This window comes from Amblyraja radiata, chromosome 1 (genome assembly GCF_010909765.2).
Source record: "Amblyraja radiata isolate CabotCenter1 chromosome 1, sAmbRad1.1.pri, whole genome shotgun sequence".
In the NCBI taxonomy this organism is placed as follows: domain Eukaryota; kingdom Metazoa; phylum Chordata; class Chondrichthyes; order Rajiformes; family Rajidae; genus Amblyraja; species Amblyraja radiata.
The window spans coordinates 155,777,050-155,794,795 of NC_045956.1; the positions used below are offsets into that span (position 1 = coordinate 155,777,050).

The following is a 17,746-nucleotide window of genomic DNA, read 5'->3' on the forward strand; positions in this document are numbered from 1 at the left end:
GCGGGGGGTGAATCAGTGTGGGATGGATAGATGGCGCGGGGGGGGGGGAGGGGGGGGGGGGGGATTGTTGAGAAGGCAATGGGTACGGAATGGATGGATTGAGGCAGGGGAATTAGTGTGTGTTGGTTGGAATAGGTAAAATTGTGAGGGGAGAGTGCGGGAGATGTCAGTGCGGGAGTACGGGGGATGGATGAATCAATGCAAGGTGGATAGGGAGATCAGTGCAGGATGAATAGATGGGGGGGGTAGATGGGGAGGGGAGCACAGGGGATGTCAGTGAGGACTGAATAGAGGGGGAAATGGGGATCAGTGTGGGGTGGTGAGGAGGGGGTCCCAGGATAAGGGGGGTGGAGGGGGGCGTACAAGAGAGAGAGAGAGGGTAAGGGGCAGAGGAGGTGGTGAGGAAGGAAGGTCAGCGCTCTTCGGACAACACCGGCATCATCGCCCCGCAGCCTTGGCCATCCCTGTCCACCGCCAAGTGCCACAGCCAAAGGCGGAGGCAGTTGGGATCTCCACGCCACCGTCTCCCCTCCTCCACCAGCCAACAGGAAGGTGCGGGGCCGAGCGGTGCAGGTGCTTCAGATGGTGGAAAGGGGCCTCCCCCTTCTTTCCTCCCCCCCATCACTCCTCCCAGCCTCAGCATGCGGGAGGGTTTGTTTTGAAAGCGGTTATCGTCGTTGCATGGACATATTCTCCCATTCTCCAACCCCCCCCCCCCCCCCCCCCCCCCCACTTTCCCTGACGCCCCCCATTTGTGGACCCAGCCAGTGGCAGCTAAATCCTACTAATAGTACTGCTCAAAGGCCACATCATCTGTTTTAGTAACATTGACTATGGGATAAATGCAGACATTGGGAACAACACCCCCACCTCCCCACCCCCACCCCGTTGCCTTGCTTCAAAATGGGTGGTTGGAATTTACACTCAGTGGCCGGAGCAGGTGGATGGCACTGCTACATTGACAACATTGCCTGTACCCAGTTGAAAAGCCCGGTTTTGGAGGTTTGGAGAGACCATTGGAAGAGAGATCTGCCTCTGGGACAACTCATGGCCAACAGTTTAGTTCCCATGAGGACATTGGGGGTTCGAGACCAACCCCTGGGGCCCGTGTGTCACATTTAGTTCAGAGATACGGTGCCCTTCGGCCCACCAAGTCCGCACCAACCAGCGATCCCCCGCACACTATCCCACACATGCTAGGGACAATTTATACTTATACCAAGCCTATCAACCTCGAGTTAGGGTTTGGGTTTCCTCCCGCGCTGCAAAGGCGCACATAATTTATATAAATTGTCCCTAACGTGTGTGGGATAGTGTGCGGGGGATCGCTGGTTGGTGCATAGTGAGGGTGAGGGTGTGGGGCGATTCAGTGGTTCCCGCTTCCCGCCCGGTGATGGGAGAACGGTCTCCCCGGACCGACCGCTGGCGGTGAACGGGACCCGCTCCCTGGCCGCCAGGCTGACAGATGGAGTCGATGGACCGGGCGGGCAGACAACGCAGCCCCCCCCCCCCCCCCCCCCGGAAAAACGGGATCTCCTTTTTTTCCCAAACCATCCCGCGGATCGGTTTGGACCCTTCACGGGTAGTTTAACACCCCCGATATAAAACAAACAGATTCTCCCTCCCTGCAATGCAACGCAATATTTCACGGTCCCACTCACCCAAACTAGGCCCAGAGCATCGAGGCGATGCATTGAAAATGGCAGTGATCTGATCCCGCCCACTGCGCATGCGCGGAGAGACGGCGTCATTTTGCGTCGCTTCTGCATCATTGGTCACCAGCTTCCCCCATCTGTGCAGGCGCGGATGGTCGCAAATATTTATTTTTCAAATCATCCCGCGGGACGGAGCCAGAATTTCCCGATTTTCGAGTTAATTCCTTCAAAGTGGAAACACTGATTACGCTCCAATTAAAAAAAAATATTTTTCCTCTGAATTTGTTTTACTCTGGAAAAAAACTGGGGTGCGATCGCACCCAACGCACCCCCCCCCCCCCTTCAGACAGCCGTGCAATTCATGGGTATCTGAAAGGAATGATAGAAAAATAGAGTTGGATTGATACATGTAGGAGGAATATGCTTATATCATTTGCAACCTACGAGCCTGATGCGATTGTGGTTTGAGATGCTTTGTGAAGCACGTAGGAAGGGTGGACATGAGGAGCCGATATCTTTGATAACTTTTTGCATTTCCACCAGCCACAGCACCAGAACGGAAGTCCCAGTGATGGGTTCACTCCATCGGGCGAGGGTATTGGATGTTGGTAGGACAGAGGTCAGTAAGTTCCTCCATCACTTTAAAATTGTAAAAAAGAGGCAAATGTGCCAGAAATTGCCCTACAATCTGTTTGTGTGGTGTAGCTGTGATGGCTGAGTAACTGGCACTTTGTGCAAGTGTGAGATGTGGATGTCAGTCCTGAATCAGCACTAAAGGTGTGAGGATGAAGTGGAGCATTTTAATGTTATGTCTAAGCCCTGACTCGTAGTTTGTTGCCAGGTGAGTAATGAGCTTGAAGCAAATTGAGGAATGGCTGACGCGAGTGGTGATTTTGTTGCTATGCAGCATTTGAAGATACTCTGGCTGATTATGACCACTCATGAAAGATGACTGAACCCCTGCTGGAACTCCTGATGAGTCCCCTGGTTTTGACTCATTGCATTGGCCTCACCGGCTCTCACTGTCTGTATCTGGTGGGACTCTTGGACTCTCTGATTATACACAATTCCACTCCTGAATGAAAGCCATTCAGGAGAGGAATTACAAGTTATCTATGAGTTTTGATGTTATGCTGATGCAAGTACGAATTTCATTTAGGTTCAGGTTTAGGTTTATTATTGTCAAGTATTACAAGGTACAATGGAAAGCTTTGTTTTGCATGCTGTCCAAACAGATCAGGTATACCATGCTTAAATGCAATCAAGTGAAACTCGAGTATGATAGATATCCAATGTATAGTGTAGAGGTGAATTGGACAGTACCCTGGGTTATTTAAAGACCATTCAGAAGCCTGATAACAGAGGGAAAGAAGCTGTTCCTGAGTCTGGTGGAGCATGCTTTCTGTAACTTCTGCTGGATAGGAGCAGGGAGAAGAAGGAATGAAGGTGGGACAAGCCTTTGATTATGTTGGCTGTTTTTCCGCAGTTGTTGGTATATATGAAAATTAAACACTCTTGACATTCTTGACACTCCCTCGACTATCTTTAATTGGACTTTTCTGGGCTTTATCTTGCACTAAATGTTATTCATGTTATCATGTATCTGTACACGTGGATGGCTCAATTGTAAGCATGTGCAGTCTTTCCGCAGACTGGTTAGCATGCACAAAGAGGTTTTCACTGTATTGAGATACGCATGACAATAAACTCAACTAAACTAAAACACTCCAGGTGAGACCATTCTGGAGCTTCATATGGAGCTTGGTGCTCTTTTTTTTTTTCATCAAAAAATGTATTCAATTATTAAAAAATAATATTTACACTACAATAAAACAAGCCAGAGTCCACCACCATAATACAATACAAACATATATCCATAATAAGCTAGTATACAATTACGATACAATCCTTATTGAGGATACATTCAACACCCTGCGGAGCCCAGCGGTCCCGGAACTCCCTCAGGGTGCCCGTAGACAGGGCATATTCCCTTTCTAACCACACCCGGGCAAGCTTGACGCTCTTGGCAGGGAGACAATGCCATGTGCACTTACTAAACTGACCTCTGGGAAGGTACATCTGACATTTGAGGAAAGATTTGGTCAATTAGGACAATATTAACTTGGGTATCATGAGTGTAGAATATGTGAAAAGGATCACATGAAAACCAATAAATTACAAACCAGAGCACATTGACTAAGTACAGGAAGACTGATTTACCTGGAAAGAACGCAAAACAAAGTTTTTCATGTTCAAGTTCAAGATCGAACTTATTGTCACATGTACCAATTATGGCACAGTCTTACCTGTATTTCAGTACACATGGCAACAGGGCCGGTGCTAGGAATTGCGGGGCCCAATTAGAAAACTGATGGCGGGGCCCCTACTCTAGAAAAGTAAAAATTTATGTATGTTTATATTTCGTGTAGTTTCGGGAATTTTAAGGCAAGCTGGTTGGTGATTGGATGCAACCCCCTTAGAGACAGCGTTTGATTGGCCGCCAAATAAATTTGTCAAATCTGTAACAAAAATCGCTGGTCGGTGCGAACTCAGTGGACTATCTGGTTGTATCTCCAATCTAATCTCGTTGTATGTCCAAACTGATCTGGTTGTATCTCCAAACTAATCTGGTTGTATCTCCAAACTGATCTGGTTGTATCAACCAGACTATCTGGTGGTATCTCCAAACTAAACAGTATAACATGCAGGTACATTCATTTACAATTAAATTCAGTGATTATTTCACATGATTTCTCACTGTGTAAAGCTCAATATCTGACCAATTTCTGTTTAACACGTTTGGTCTGCCGTGAGCATTTTTCGTTGCATCTCCCCTTTTCCTAATCGGCCACAATTCAGATAATAGTCTACTTTCCTGTTTTTGCCACCAAAGTGGATAACGCACATTTATCCACATTATACTGCATCTCCCATGCATTTGCCCACTCACCCAGCCTATCCAAGTCACCTTGCAGCCTCCTAGTTTAGAGGGGTTTAAACGGTTTAGAGATGTTTAGAGGGCTTCAGATGGGTTCAGGTGTGTTTACAATTGTTTAGAGGGAAATAGGGGGGCTAGAGGGGGTTTAGACGTGTTCAGAGGGTCCCAGAGGGGTTTAGAGACGTTATAAGCCCCCCGTGAGAAATTGTAATTCTCTGAAATTGAAGATAGACATAAAGCTGGAGTAACTCAGCAGGACAGGCAGCGCAGCGACTCTGGAGAGAAGACCCTTCTTCAGACCGAACTGAACTCGCGTCGATGAGAGTACTTGTGATTGTCTGAAGAAGGGTCTCGACCAGAAACACAACCCTCTCCCCAGAGCCGCTGCCCGTCCCGCTGAGCCACCTTCAATTTCAGAGCCAAACAAAAAACACAGAGTGCTGGAGGAACACAGCGGGCCAGGCGGCTGCCTCACCCGCAGGGTTTCTCCAGCATTTTTGTCTACTGCAAAATGTCAATGATTCCGGGAATGCTGAGGGGACAGGGTGATAGAGAGGGAGTGGGAGAGCTAGAGAGAGACAATATGGGGAGCGGGAGAGAGAGCGCGAGAGAAAGAGGGAGGGAGGGAGGGAGGGAGGGAGCAAAAGACAGAGAGACACAACAAAAAATCCGCTATAAGATCTTTGGACACAACGTGGGTCGGTAGGGGAATGACAAACCTGCACACCAGGAAGAAGCCCCTTCTCGCGGTCCGGGGCCCTCACTCATGATGGTGAGTTAAATGGAAATTCTCAACGTGTCATCGATCTACATTCCTCAGTAAATGTAATTGTGTTTTAAACAAGTATTAATGACGCCGCGTGAATTTTATTCAAAGGAACACGGCGTCATTAATACTTGTTCAAAACACTATAACATTTACTGAGGAATGCGGATAGATGCAGATTCATGACATTGCATAACAAGGTGTTAAGTACTTACCGTTAAGAAGTGCTAACAGCACTAGTTAACAAATCGTTTGTGTATGATGGCCGTGCAGCGGTTGTTATACATGTTCGTTTAAAAAAAATCCGGATGGCGAATTTAAAAAAATCTTTATTTAACAAAGAGAATTCGTATTTCCGTACGAAATACTGAACATTAGTGCGGGGCCCCGCTTAGGCGCGGGGCCCAATTGGGAGCAATCGGTCAAATCGGCTTAACGTCGGCCCTGCATGGCAATAATGAACCATTACTAATAGGATGTTTGTGATAGTTAGAAGGCCCACTATCCAGAGTCACAGCCTCAGAATATGAGATACATTGTTTAGTTCTAGAATCAGATACTTTTTTCTTATCCTGAGGGTGGTGAATCGTACAGCAGTTTATATGGAGTTTGTACGTTCTCCTTGTGACACTGTGTGTTTTCCTCGGTTTCTTCCCACACTCCAAAGACAGGTTTGTAGGTTAATTGGCTTCGGCAAGAATTGTAAATTGTCCCTCGTGTGGAAGATTGTGCTCGTGTACGGGTGAATGCTGGTCAGCGCAGACTCGGTGGGCCGAAGGGCCTGTTTCCGTGCTGTATCTCTAAACATAACTTTAAAAAAGAAGGCAGTGATAGTCAAGTCATTAAATATATTCAAGAAATAAGTAAATTAATATTTTAATGTCAGAGGGATTGAAGAAGGCAGGAAAAAGATACAGTGGATGATTAACCTTGACCATGTTGCATGGTGGAGCAACCCTGAAGGGCCAAATGACCTACTCCTGTTCCTATTTTCTATATTTCACGGTTCCATATTTCACTGTTTACATCCCCACAATGTACCGTCCCTTTAAGAAATGAAGGTTGACTTGAATTAGACCAAGCTTGCTTTAACTGTTAGCTCAGAGACGTTAAAGACTGCCGATGCTGGAGTTCGGAGAGAAAAAAAAACTGCTGGAGGAACTCAGCGGGTCAGGCAGCCACTGTGGAGGAAAATGGACGGACAACGTTTCGGGTCGAGAACCTTCAGTTGGACTGGAGACTACATGAAGGGTCCCAACCTGGAACATCGACTGTCCATTTCCGTCCACAGATGCTGATTCACTGGTATCTCCTTCATCAAGCACTTTCAAATTCATTTATAAAGGAGTAGTCACGTACTTGATGGCTTTGTGCCCAGAAATTTATTAGCTAGGGAAAGGATGAAAATCAGCTTCGCAGAAGAAAACAAATGGTAACAACTGCTGCCCATTATCATGTGTGCATGCATCACATACTGTAAGCTTTAAGATCATTATTTTACTTTGACCCCGATCATCTTTGTCAGTGATGTGAAATGACTTGTAACTTGAATTGTTTTTTCAGTGAATCTTTAAAGATGACTTAAGCATTCTGTGGAACACCACTCAGAATTTACCCTCCCATGTCTTCTATTATTTCACAATGCTTTACGGGTATGTGAAAATTCATTATCCTTTGATAAGATGTTGGCTTGAGGTCAGAACTGCTTCAAGATACACTCAAGATTAGAGATAGCGATTCATTGAACTAAGAAATAAAAATGTAACATAGAAGTAGTGATGGGGCTTTCTGCCGGAGACTATTGTGCGATTCAGTCATATCAAGGCTGATTTGTTCCAACGAGCCCTTGCCACATTTGTTCCATATTCCTTGGTACCTTTTATCCATTAAGGTCTATCTCAATCATGAAAATTGCTGTTGACCAAGCCCAGACATTTGAGGAAATGAATTCAAGACTTTCCTTTGTGTGAAAAATACTTCCTGATTTCACTTGCAAATAGCCTGGCTCTAATTTTAAGATTCTGCTCTTTGTTCTGGATTCCATCAGCAGATGAAATACTCTTTCTTTGCCTCATCCAGTGAATTCTGGATGTTCATAACTGATATATATTTTATCTCTACACCTATTCCCATTAAAAGATATGAACAGAATCATTGGAAAATCACAACTAATGTACAATGAGTATTTAATTGGTGCTATCCACAATGATTTCACAGCAAAACCGACTAACACCGACTAAACATCAATGAAGTGGAAAAATGGGAACTGGCATTTAAAAAATATAAATTCAAATAGATAGATTAGTGTATTAGGAAAATTAACTGTAGCTTCACTTAGTAACCTTCGACCTATTTAAATATTCATTGTTTCTTAATGCTGTTCTATTTTCCACAGTACAGTGCACAGTTAGGATGTAAGGATAATAAGACATATTACTATCATTAAGCATGAGTTGTGCTAATGAATCTCATACGTCTCTATGACAATAACTTGGCAACTATAGAGCACAAAAGCCTGCAGTGTTTGAAAGTTTTTTTGGTTTAACAGCAAAAGTCTGTGACTTATTATAAAAATGATAATGTAGATATGAATCTTAAGTAATTAATGTGAACAATGCTAATTAACCATCATAATTAAAAAACTAATAATCTAGAACATTGTTTTTTTTTCACAAGTGCATTAGCTGTAATTGCCTAGCAACACATTTGGGCTTCATTAACTTATGCACAAAACAGATTTTTTTTAGACTTTGTCTCCATAGCAACAAACCATTCAATAGTCTCAAGAGTGTATGATTCTAAATTGTTTATGTGTGCACGTTTGTTTTTATTGTCTTAAGCAGCAATGATAAACATATCAATGTGCAAATAATATCAGCCTAATTATTAACTAATTAATTTATCATAAAGTTTGGCATGGGATGAATGTATCATTGAGTACCTCCAAATGCATCAGATAATTTGCATCAAAAGACATTACTGCCGCGCTCTCTCAAAGGTTTCCTGGATAGATACATCACCCAGTGTGGTATAGGAACTCACCGATCACAAACACCCAGGCCTACATTGTGCTGGATTGGCTGTTTGGAATCCAAATTATAGGAATATGAATATTTCAGAATGTTTGAAGGTATAATGTAGAGCACATGACTAGTGTCAACTATTTCATTTCTCCTAGTCCTCAAATGTCATTGTTTGGGTATTGCCACTACCTCCTTGGGCAATTCATTCCACATTTTCTATTACATGTGAAGTGGGTTTTGGTACTGTTTTGGTACCTTTCCACTTCATTGTTACCTGTCTCGGTAGAAATGTTGGACATATTACTAGGATTCAATATTTTATTTCTTTAAATAATACTTTCTCCTCTCAAGATTAAATAGTCCAAATTTGTCTGACCTTTCCTCACCACTTGGATGATTTACGTTGGGTATCACTTCCTTCGTTGTGTCAGTCAAAGCGTCTAAGAGCTATTTAACACGGAAATAGGCTCTTCGACCCAACTAGTTCAAGGTGATCACGTTACCTAATTGAGCTAGTCTCATTGGGCTGAATCTGGCTCATATCCTTTTAAAATGTTCCTATCCACGTACGTATTCAAGTGTCTTGCAAATGTGGTAATTGCACCCACCTCTACCACTTCCTCTGGCAGCTTATTCCATATATGCACCACCACCTGTGTAAATAAATTGCCCCTCAGATCCCTTTTAAACCTCTCCTCCCTCACGTAAAGCTACCCCCTCTAGTTTCAGACACCCCTTGCGTGAGCAAAACACTGGGCTATTCACCTTATCTCTGTTCCTGATGAATTTGTTGCAGACTAGACTTATATTCAACCTGCCAGTTGTAGATTCATTCCTATTTTCAGTCCTCATCATGACTTTGCGATTAGCTGCACTGAATCAAGAGTTCCAGAGATTTATATATTAGTGACCATAGCTTCTTCCCCCCACATGTTCTTTGGCCTATATCCCCACTATTCTTAATTTTTATCTCATTTACTTGCATTTGTTCACTTGAAGTTGATTTGCCATTCATTGGCTGAACTTCCAATAGAAACATTTGAATTGTTTTCGTCACACTGCTATGGGAAAGATGTTGTTAATCTGGAAAAAGTGCAGAGAAGGTTTATGAGGATGTTGCCAGGACTTGAGGGCCTGAGCTATAAGGAGAGATTGGGCAGACTAGGACTTTATTCCTTGGCAGACAGGAGGATGAGGGGTGATCTTAGAGAGGTGGAAAAGATCATGAGGGGAATAGATGGAGTAGATACCCAGAGTCTTTTACCCAGAGTAGGGGAATGAAGAACCAGAGGCCATAGGTTTAAGGTGAGGGGCAAAAGATTTAATAGGAATCCAGGTTGGAAAATGTTCACATAGAATGTGGTGGGAATATGGAATGAGCTGCTAAAGGAGGTAGTTGTGCAGACACTATAAACAACATTTAAAATAAATTTGGACAGGCACATGGATAGGAAAGGTTTAGAAGGATATGGGCCAAACATGGACAGGTGGGACTCGGGTAGATGGGGCAGCTTGGTCGGCACGGGCAAGTTGCGCCGAAGGAGCTGTTTCCATGTTGTATGACTCTCAGACTCGATAATTTGAAGTTTAAATAAATGAACTTGGAAAATCCAAGATGTAAAGCAGACTTTTGATTCCCTCATTGTTTTTGCAGCATTTAATCATCTCTTTTGTGCCATTGTGACCTGAATATGGATGTTATAAGCTTACCAAACAGTTAAAATTGATCCATCGAAGGAAGAATTTTACTTCGGAGTCACGTGAGTGATTCCGTGAAGAAGCCCCGCCAGTCCGCATGCGCGTCAATACGTCGTTCGCATGGCGAAGCACCGGACTGGCAGGCGCGTCGCCCAGCCAGCGGTAAGTTTAAACCTACAGGTAAGTTTTGTATTTCTTACCAGGTTGTTTTTCTTGCAGGAATCTCTTTTTATAAGAGGTTTCCTGCTGGATATGTCGGGGCGAAGTCCGGACGGGTCGCGGGAAACCGGTTATGGGCCGTGGGGAATTGACACTCCGGTCAGCACCGCGGAAGCGCGGGTAACAGGCGGCCGTTGGGTTCGCTACCGCAGTGACCGCTGTGGTTCCCGTGGAGGGGGTGAATCCAGCAGCGGTATCGCTACCAGAGTCGCTGACAGTATGGTCAGCAGCTTCCAGACCGCTATGGTTCCCGTGGAGGAGATAAATCCAGGAGCGGTGTCGCCACCAAAGACGCTGACAGTGCGGTCAGCAGGGTCCCAGACTGATGGTGTACCCATGAAAAGAGGTAAATCCAACAATAAGTCGGTCAGGCCTATGGACTGGGGGAGTCAGGCCAGGAGGGTTCCCCTCCGTCAATGGGTAGCGTCTTCGGACGTTCAGCCCACATGGAGCACTTAATGAGGAGGTTGCTCCACAATGATATGTCCAAAAGGAGGGAGCTATCAGCCCGGGTCTCCTCGGGAGTCCGTGGCAGCAGCACCTGTTGAAGGGCTGCAAAATGTCTCCCTCTCGGAGGAGGAGAGCATACAGGGTCAGTTTTGTTCTGACTCCGAGGTCGGAGGTATAGCCGGGGAGCATACCTCGAGGCAGGGGCCTGCGGCAGCACCTGTTCAGGGCTGCCTACGAATCTCCCTCTCTGTGCAGGGGAGTGCGAGTGGTCAGTGGGTAACTGGTTTCAAATTCTAAAGTATGTCCGTGGAACGTACTGGAGCACATGCGTATGGATGCAAGGGAGTCCTCGCAAACGAAGGTGGCAGAATACCCGGAAGGGGCCAGAGTTCCCCTCATGCTATAAGTGCCGGGAATGAACAGCACTATCAGGGGTGACATTAAAGACCAGCCGCCGAATCTTCTCTTCAGGTAAGACCTATTCAACAGGTAAAACCTGGATGAGGAAGCAAAAGTTGTCGGACCAATCGAGGTACCAACGATGAGCAAAGCTTCATCGTTGCGGCGACAACACACCCCATGCTTTCATTGGCAGTAAGCAGTTCACTGAAGTTGGTGGCAGCATGAAAGCTGGGCAGAGGTCTTCAATCCGAGGCCCAAGTCAGGCTCAGGAAAAATATGGGACCATCTACAAGTTGGTAATATTTACACTTGTTTTTTTGTACAAATGATAATGATAACATGTGTTTAGTTTATGTGTTGTATGAAAGTAGCATTCCCCTTGATAAGGATGGAAGGGGCCCTAGTGGCCTTACAACACACAAATGGTTGTGGCATCTAACGATGTAAAACTGTGCAATACTAGGGTTCCAAGCACGGAATTGGACCAGATTTGTCTTTACAGGCAAGCTCAGAATTATGTCCAGAGTTGTCTTTCGAGGCAGGCTCAGTATTATGGCCAGGATTGGCTTTCAAGACAGGCTCGGAAATCTGGCCAGAGTTGTTGCTCAAGCAGATACGGAATTGGCAGGCATGGCCTGTTCATTGTGAAAGATGCAGAATGTCGTTTAACTCGCATGTATAGTATAAATTTTCCGAATAGGAAACTTTGCATCTGATTTCCATAAGATGTTCCCATTTACAGGGATCACCGAAGACATTTGAAATTTATCTGGATAAGGGCAATGATAAAAAACATTGCAAAATGGGTTAACTTCAGTTCCCAGGTTATTTACCAAATTACTAAAACTGATGCTTGGACTGCTCAGAGCTCAAAAACACTTGTTATGTCTTGTCTGGAGGATATTCTAATGCTGTATGTTGATAAAATCATCCATCCAGTTAAAACTAAGGTGATACCAACTAGACTTGTTGATCATTGAGATTTACCTTTAGCTATTAATTAGCCTGTGACTCCGCCCTGGGGTAAGAGATTGGAGTTAATAGGAGCCTGTAACAATCTTGTTGTGATAAAGCAGCCTTCTATTCATCAAGAGTAATTGGCAATATAGTAGCTGTGATTCAGCTGTGCAAGTGGGGGAACTTACATGGTGCAAAGTAGTAATCTCTCAAATGCCATGTAGGTCTTTGTGACAGACCTTATGCTATTACCAGCTGAAGCTACCAAAGTCATAATGGTGGACAAATAGTATTCAGCATTGCCCCAGTAGTCTGGTCAGTGAAATTTCAGTTATATTATAAACTGATGCGGCTCTAAGGTGGAAAATTATGCCTCCGCCTCCATCACTAGTTCGGAGGCGGAGGAGATTTGCATGAGTTAACAATTATTTAGTTATTGGGATCAACTACCTATAGACACTAGGTGCATTCTATAGGTTAAAGGGTTATTGTGCGAATATGCATAATCTGCATGCTCAACGTTAAGTTGATACACTATGGTGGTGGCGTATGTTAGTCACATTGGTGCAATTAAGACAGAATATCCTGTAATAATTTACCTAATCTCATTTTGCGTTCGAGTATCATCACGTACATTCAATGACAACACAAATTGGGTGTTGTATCACAAAGTATTTAATGAAATGATGGCTCGATGGAACATCGAATATCTGAACTGATTTATTTAGTTGAATAGCTGAACTCTATTTATAAAGCACTTTAAAACAACCACTGTTGCAACAAAGTGCTGTACATGACTAATCATAAACATAAAACAAAACATTAAAAGACAGTAAAAACAATAATAGAAACACTAAAATGATCAGCTGCTCCTGGAGGTACCGAGGTCTAAGCGGAAGCACTTTAGAAACACTAAAACAAGAGCAAAGTCTCATGCAGGGGCGAAAGCCAAGAATAGAAAAGGGTTTTAAGACTGGTTTTGAAGATGGAAAGTGAGGGGGCCTGTCTAATGTGCAAAGGTAGAGTGTTCCATAATGTCGGAGCAGCAACAGAGAAGGCTCTATCCCCTCTGAGCTTCCGCTTAGACCTCGGTACCTCCAGGAGCAGCTGATCAGCTGACCTGAGGCACCGAGCAGGAGCGTAGGGATGAAGCAGCTCAGAGAGGTAAGGTGGGGCGAGACCATTTAAAGATTTAAAAACAAATCTTAAAATGAACTCTAAAGTACACAGGCAGCCAGTGGAGGGAGGCCAGAATTGGCGTTATGTGCTCCCTCTTACGTGTTCCAGTTAAAAGGCAAGCAGCAGCATTCTGAACCAACTGAAGACGTGCAAGGGAAGATTGGCTAACTCCAAAATAAAGTGCGTTACAGTAATCCAGCCGAGACGTAATGAAGGCATGGATTACTGTTTCAAAATGCTGTCGTTCAAGAATGGGCTTCACCTTTGCCAGCTGCCTTAAATGAAAGAAGCTGGACTTAACTACCGCGCCTATTTGACGATCTAATTTAAAATCACTGTCCATCTTAGAACCCAAGTTTAAAACTATTGGCTTCACATACAGTGCCAAGGGACCCAAGTCAACAGGGGGAGGTTCACGGGAGCCATTGGGACCAAACACTATCACTTCTGTTTTCTTTTCATTAAAATTTAAAAAGTTTAGGGCCATCCAGGATTTAATGTCATCAAGACATAACAGAAGTGGTTTGACTGAGAAAGCATCTTTCTTCTTCAGCGGCACATATATCTGACTATCATCAGCATAACAATGAAAAGAGATGCCATGCTTTCTAAGAATGGAACCCAGAGGAAGTAAGTACAGTGAGAAAAGCAGGGGCCCTAAAATTGAACCCTGTGGAACCCCATATGACAGAGGAGCAGAGGAGGATTCAGAACCAGCAAGGCTTGCACACATAGTTCTGTCTGCCAGATAAGATCTGAACCATTCCAGGGCACTACCACAAATGCCCACTAGGTGCTGTAACCGAGATACTAAAATATCATGATCCACTGTATCGATATGTTGTTTCCAGGCTCATTTACCGGCTGCAAAAATAGGTGGCGAAAGATACATTCTCGCTACAAGGAGAAGGAAGTTATTTTTGTCGCCCTCCATTTTGCCTCATCAGTCGGGTCTTGCAATAAAGCCAGCAAGATCCCGCTTTAGGTTGTCATTCTGTCTGACTGGCCTATGCAGCCATGCTTCTCGCTTTTGTCGGGAATAATACGGTTTTACGGTTATTCTAAACGTAAAACTTTGCTGGTTCAGCCTATGGCTCGGGAACAACCTCTGCATGATAAAAACAATTTATTGACTTATAGATGCTGAGTACACTACTCCTGCGGCTCGGATTGTCAGACCGATCCATGTAGGTGCTCACTGCAGAGTGCAGGGATAGCACCAAAAAAGGAAAGCATTACATTACCTCTTCAGGAGATGGGAAGCGTTTTGTTTGAATACTAATGTTACATCTAATACGGTACAGATAACTGACATCTTGGAGTTCGTTTCAAATGGGTCTTTGGCAATAAATAAAGTTATAGGACCATTAACTGTGCCCAACGTGCCTTCCCATCATATTTGCTACAGCGAACGGGACCCACTCTGTCAGGTTTCACCCTCTGATACCGAGTTTATAAAGGATATCTTTCACACAAGGTTTCCCAGGACAAGCACAAGGCATTATGGGATATTGACATGGTATTAACTCTATTTCACCAGGGGGCTCCAGCTACATCCTTAGCTTTGGCTCGGCTCTCATAAGGTAGTTATCCTCATGGTGCTGGTCGTAGCGCAATGGGTTCAGTCACTACATATTGTGACTGGACAGGATAGTTACATCTGCAAATAATATTATATTTTAATGTTTAGTTAAGCAGAGCAGACCAGGGGTGTAAAGTCTCAGACTAGTTTCATGACATACCCCATGGACCTTCGGTTATGTATGATCACACATATACAACAATACGTCAAGGTCACCAAGAACCTACGAGGTTCTGAACTAGCAATGTTTTTTAATTACAAAAACTTTATAAGAAGGTATCGGTTCAGGCCATCTCCAGGTGGTTAAAACGGGTTTTGGCTCAAGCAGGAGTAGATATTGATGTTTTTCAAATCTCACTCCACAAGGGCTGCTACAACATCAGCAGCAAAGGTTATGTACATTCCGCTGGAACACATCCTAGCGGCTGCAGGATGGTCGAACGAACAAATTTTCTGAACATTTCATAATAACCTATTGCCAGACCAGGGGTATTTGCCAACTCTATTTTAGATTCAGTGGTTTAGTTCACTCCCGGATGAGAGGAGTTACTATTATTATTATTTCTTCATTATGAATGTTTCCCTCATCTGTCAATCAAGGCAGTTGTGGCTGTGTGGACTCAATCTCACGGCATGAAATCACAGAGCTTTGAAATCTTCACGGAATCACTCACGTGACTCCGAAGTAAAATAGTAAGATTAAACGAGAACTTGCGAGTTTGAAGTTTGATCTTTATTTTATGAGGAGTTACGATGAGCGATTACGTGCCCACCACTCCCAACCCTCTCTCATAAAGATCACTCGGTAGTTCTAGTCTTCTCTAAGTCTTACTATGTTACTTTGACTACTATTATCTGTGATTTCACACCGCTGCTTTGAAGATTGATGTGCATGCGGACTGGGTGGCTTCTTCACGTAATCGCTCATCGTAACTCCTCATAAAATAAAGATCAAACTTCAAACTGGTAAGTTCTCGTTTAATCTTACTATTTTTATATCCTGATGGATATTTATGATTTAACATAGAAACATAGAAAGCATAGAAAATAGGTGCAGGAGTGGGCCATTCGGCCCTTCAAGCCAACACTGCCATTCAATATGATCATGGCTGATCATCCAAAATCAGTACACCGTTCTGGTTTCCCCCCCCCCCCCCCCCCATATCCCTTGATTCCCTTAGCCCTAAGAGCTAAATCTAACTCTCTCTTGAATACATCCAGTGAATTGGCCTCCACTGCCATCTGTGGCAGAGAATTCCACATATTCACAACTTTCTGGGTGAAAAAGCTTTTCCTAATCTCAGACCTAAATGCCCTACCCCTTATTCTTAAACTGTGACCCCTGATTCTGGACTCCCCCAACATCAGGACATTTTTCCTGCATCTACCCTGTCCAATCCTTATAAATTCCAGCGAATACAAGCCCAGAACCCATTCTTTCATTATATGTCAGTCCCACCATCCCGGGAATTAACGTGGTGAACCTAAGCTGCACTCCCTCAATAGCAATAATGTCCTTTCTCAAATTAGGAGACAAAAATTGCACACAATACTCCAGGTGTGGTCTCACCAGGGCCGAGTACAACTGCCTGCTGTACCTGTATACTTATTTTCAGTGGTTGATGTACAAGGACACCCAGGTCATGTTCCACCTCCCCTTTTCCTAATCTGACACCATTCAGATAATAATCTGCCTTCCTGTTCTTGCCACCAAAGTGGATAACCTCACATTTATGCATATTATACTGCATCTGCCATGCATCTGCCCACTCACCCAATCTATTCAAGTCACACTGCAGCCTCATAGCACCTGCATCACAGCTCACACTGCCACCCAGCTTTGTGTCATAGCAAACTTAGAGATGTTACATTTAATTCCCTTGTTTAAATCGTTAATAGATATTGTAAACAACTGTGGTCCCAGCATCGAGCCTTGTGGCACCCCACTAGTCACTGCCTGCCATTCTGAAAAGGACCTGTTAATTCCTACTCTTTGCTTTCTGTCTGTCAACCGGTTCTCTATCCATGTCAATACCCTACCCCCAATAACATGTGCTCTAATTTTGCACACTAATCTCTTGTGTGGGACCTTGTCAAATACTTTTTGAAAGTCCAGATACACTACATCCACTGGCTCTCGCTTATCCATTCTACTTGTTACATGGTAATTCGAGTTTACTGTACCTTAATTGGTACACGTGACAATAAACTGACCTTTGAACCTTCGAACATCCTCAAAATATTCCAAAAGATTAATCAAGCATGATTTCCCCATCCTAAATCTATGCTGACTGACCAATCCCATTACTGCTTTCCAAATGCGCTGCTATAACATTTTTAAGAATCGACCCTAGCATCTTCCCCACAACCGATGTAAGGCTAACTGGTCTATAATTCCCCATTTTCTCTCTCCCTCCTTTCTTAAAAAGTGGAGTTGCATTGGCTACCCTCCAGTCCACAGGTACTGATCCAGAGTCGAGCGAACATTGAAAAATGATCACCAATGCATCCACAATTTCGGGGGCCACCTCCTTGATACTCTGGGATGCAGAAATTCAGGCTCTGGGGATTTATCTGCCTTCAGTCCCTACAGTTTACCCAACACCATTTCCTGACTTATGTGGATTCCCTTCATTTCCTTCCTCCCCACTAGATCCTCGGTCCCTAGTATTTCTGGGAGATTGTTTGTGTCTTCCTTAGTGAAGACAGAACCAAAGTACTAATTTAACTGTTCTGCCATTTCTTTGGTTTCCAATATAAATTGACCTGTCTCTGACTGTAGGGGACCTCGATTCGTCTTCACTGATCTTTTCCTATTTACATACCTAAAGAGACTTTTACAGTCAGTTTTTATATTCCACGCAAGCTTTCTTTCAT

General features: G+C 44.0%; 1 pseudogene; it reads left to right on the forward strand.

Annotated features, from left to right (window-relative positions):
* The first annotated feature begins 11,505 nt into the window (after window positions 1-11,505).
* On the forward strand, window positions 11,506-11,647 carry LOC116983622 (annotated as a pseudogene).
* The last annotated feature ends 6,099 nt before the right edge of the window (window positions 11,648-17,746 follow it).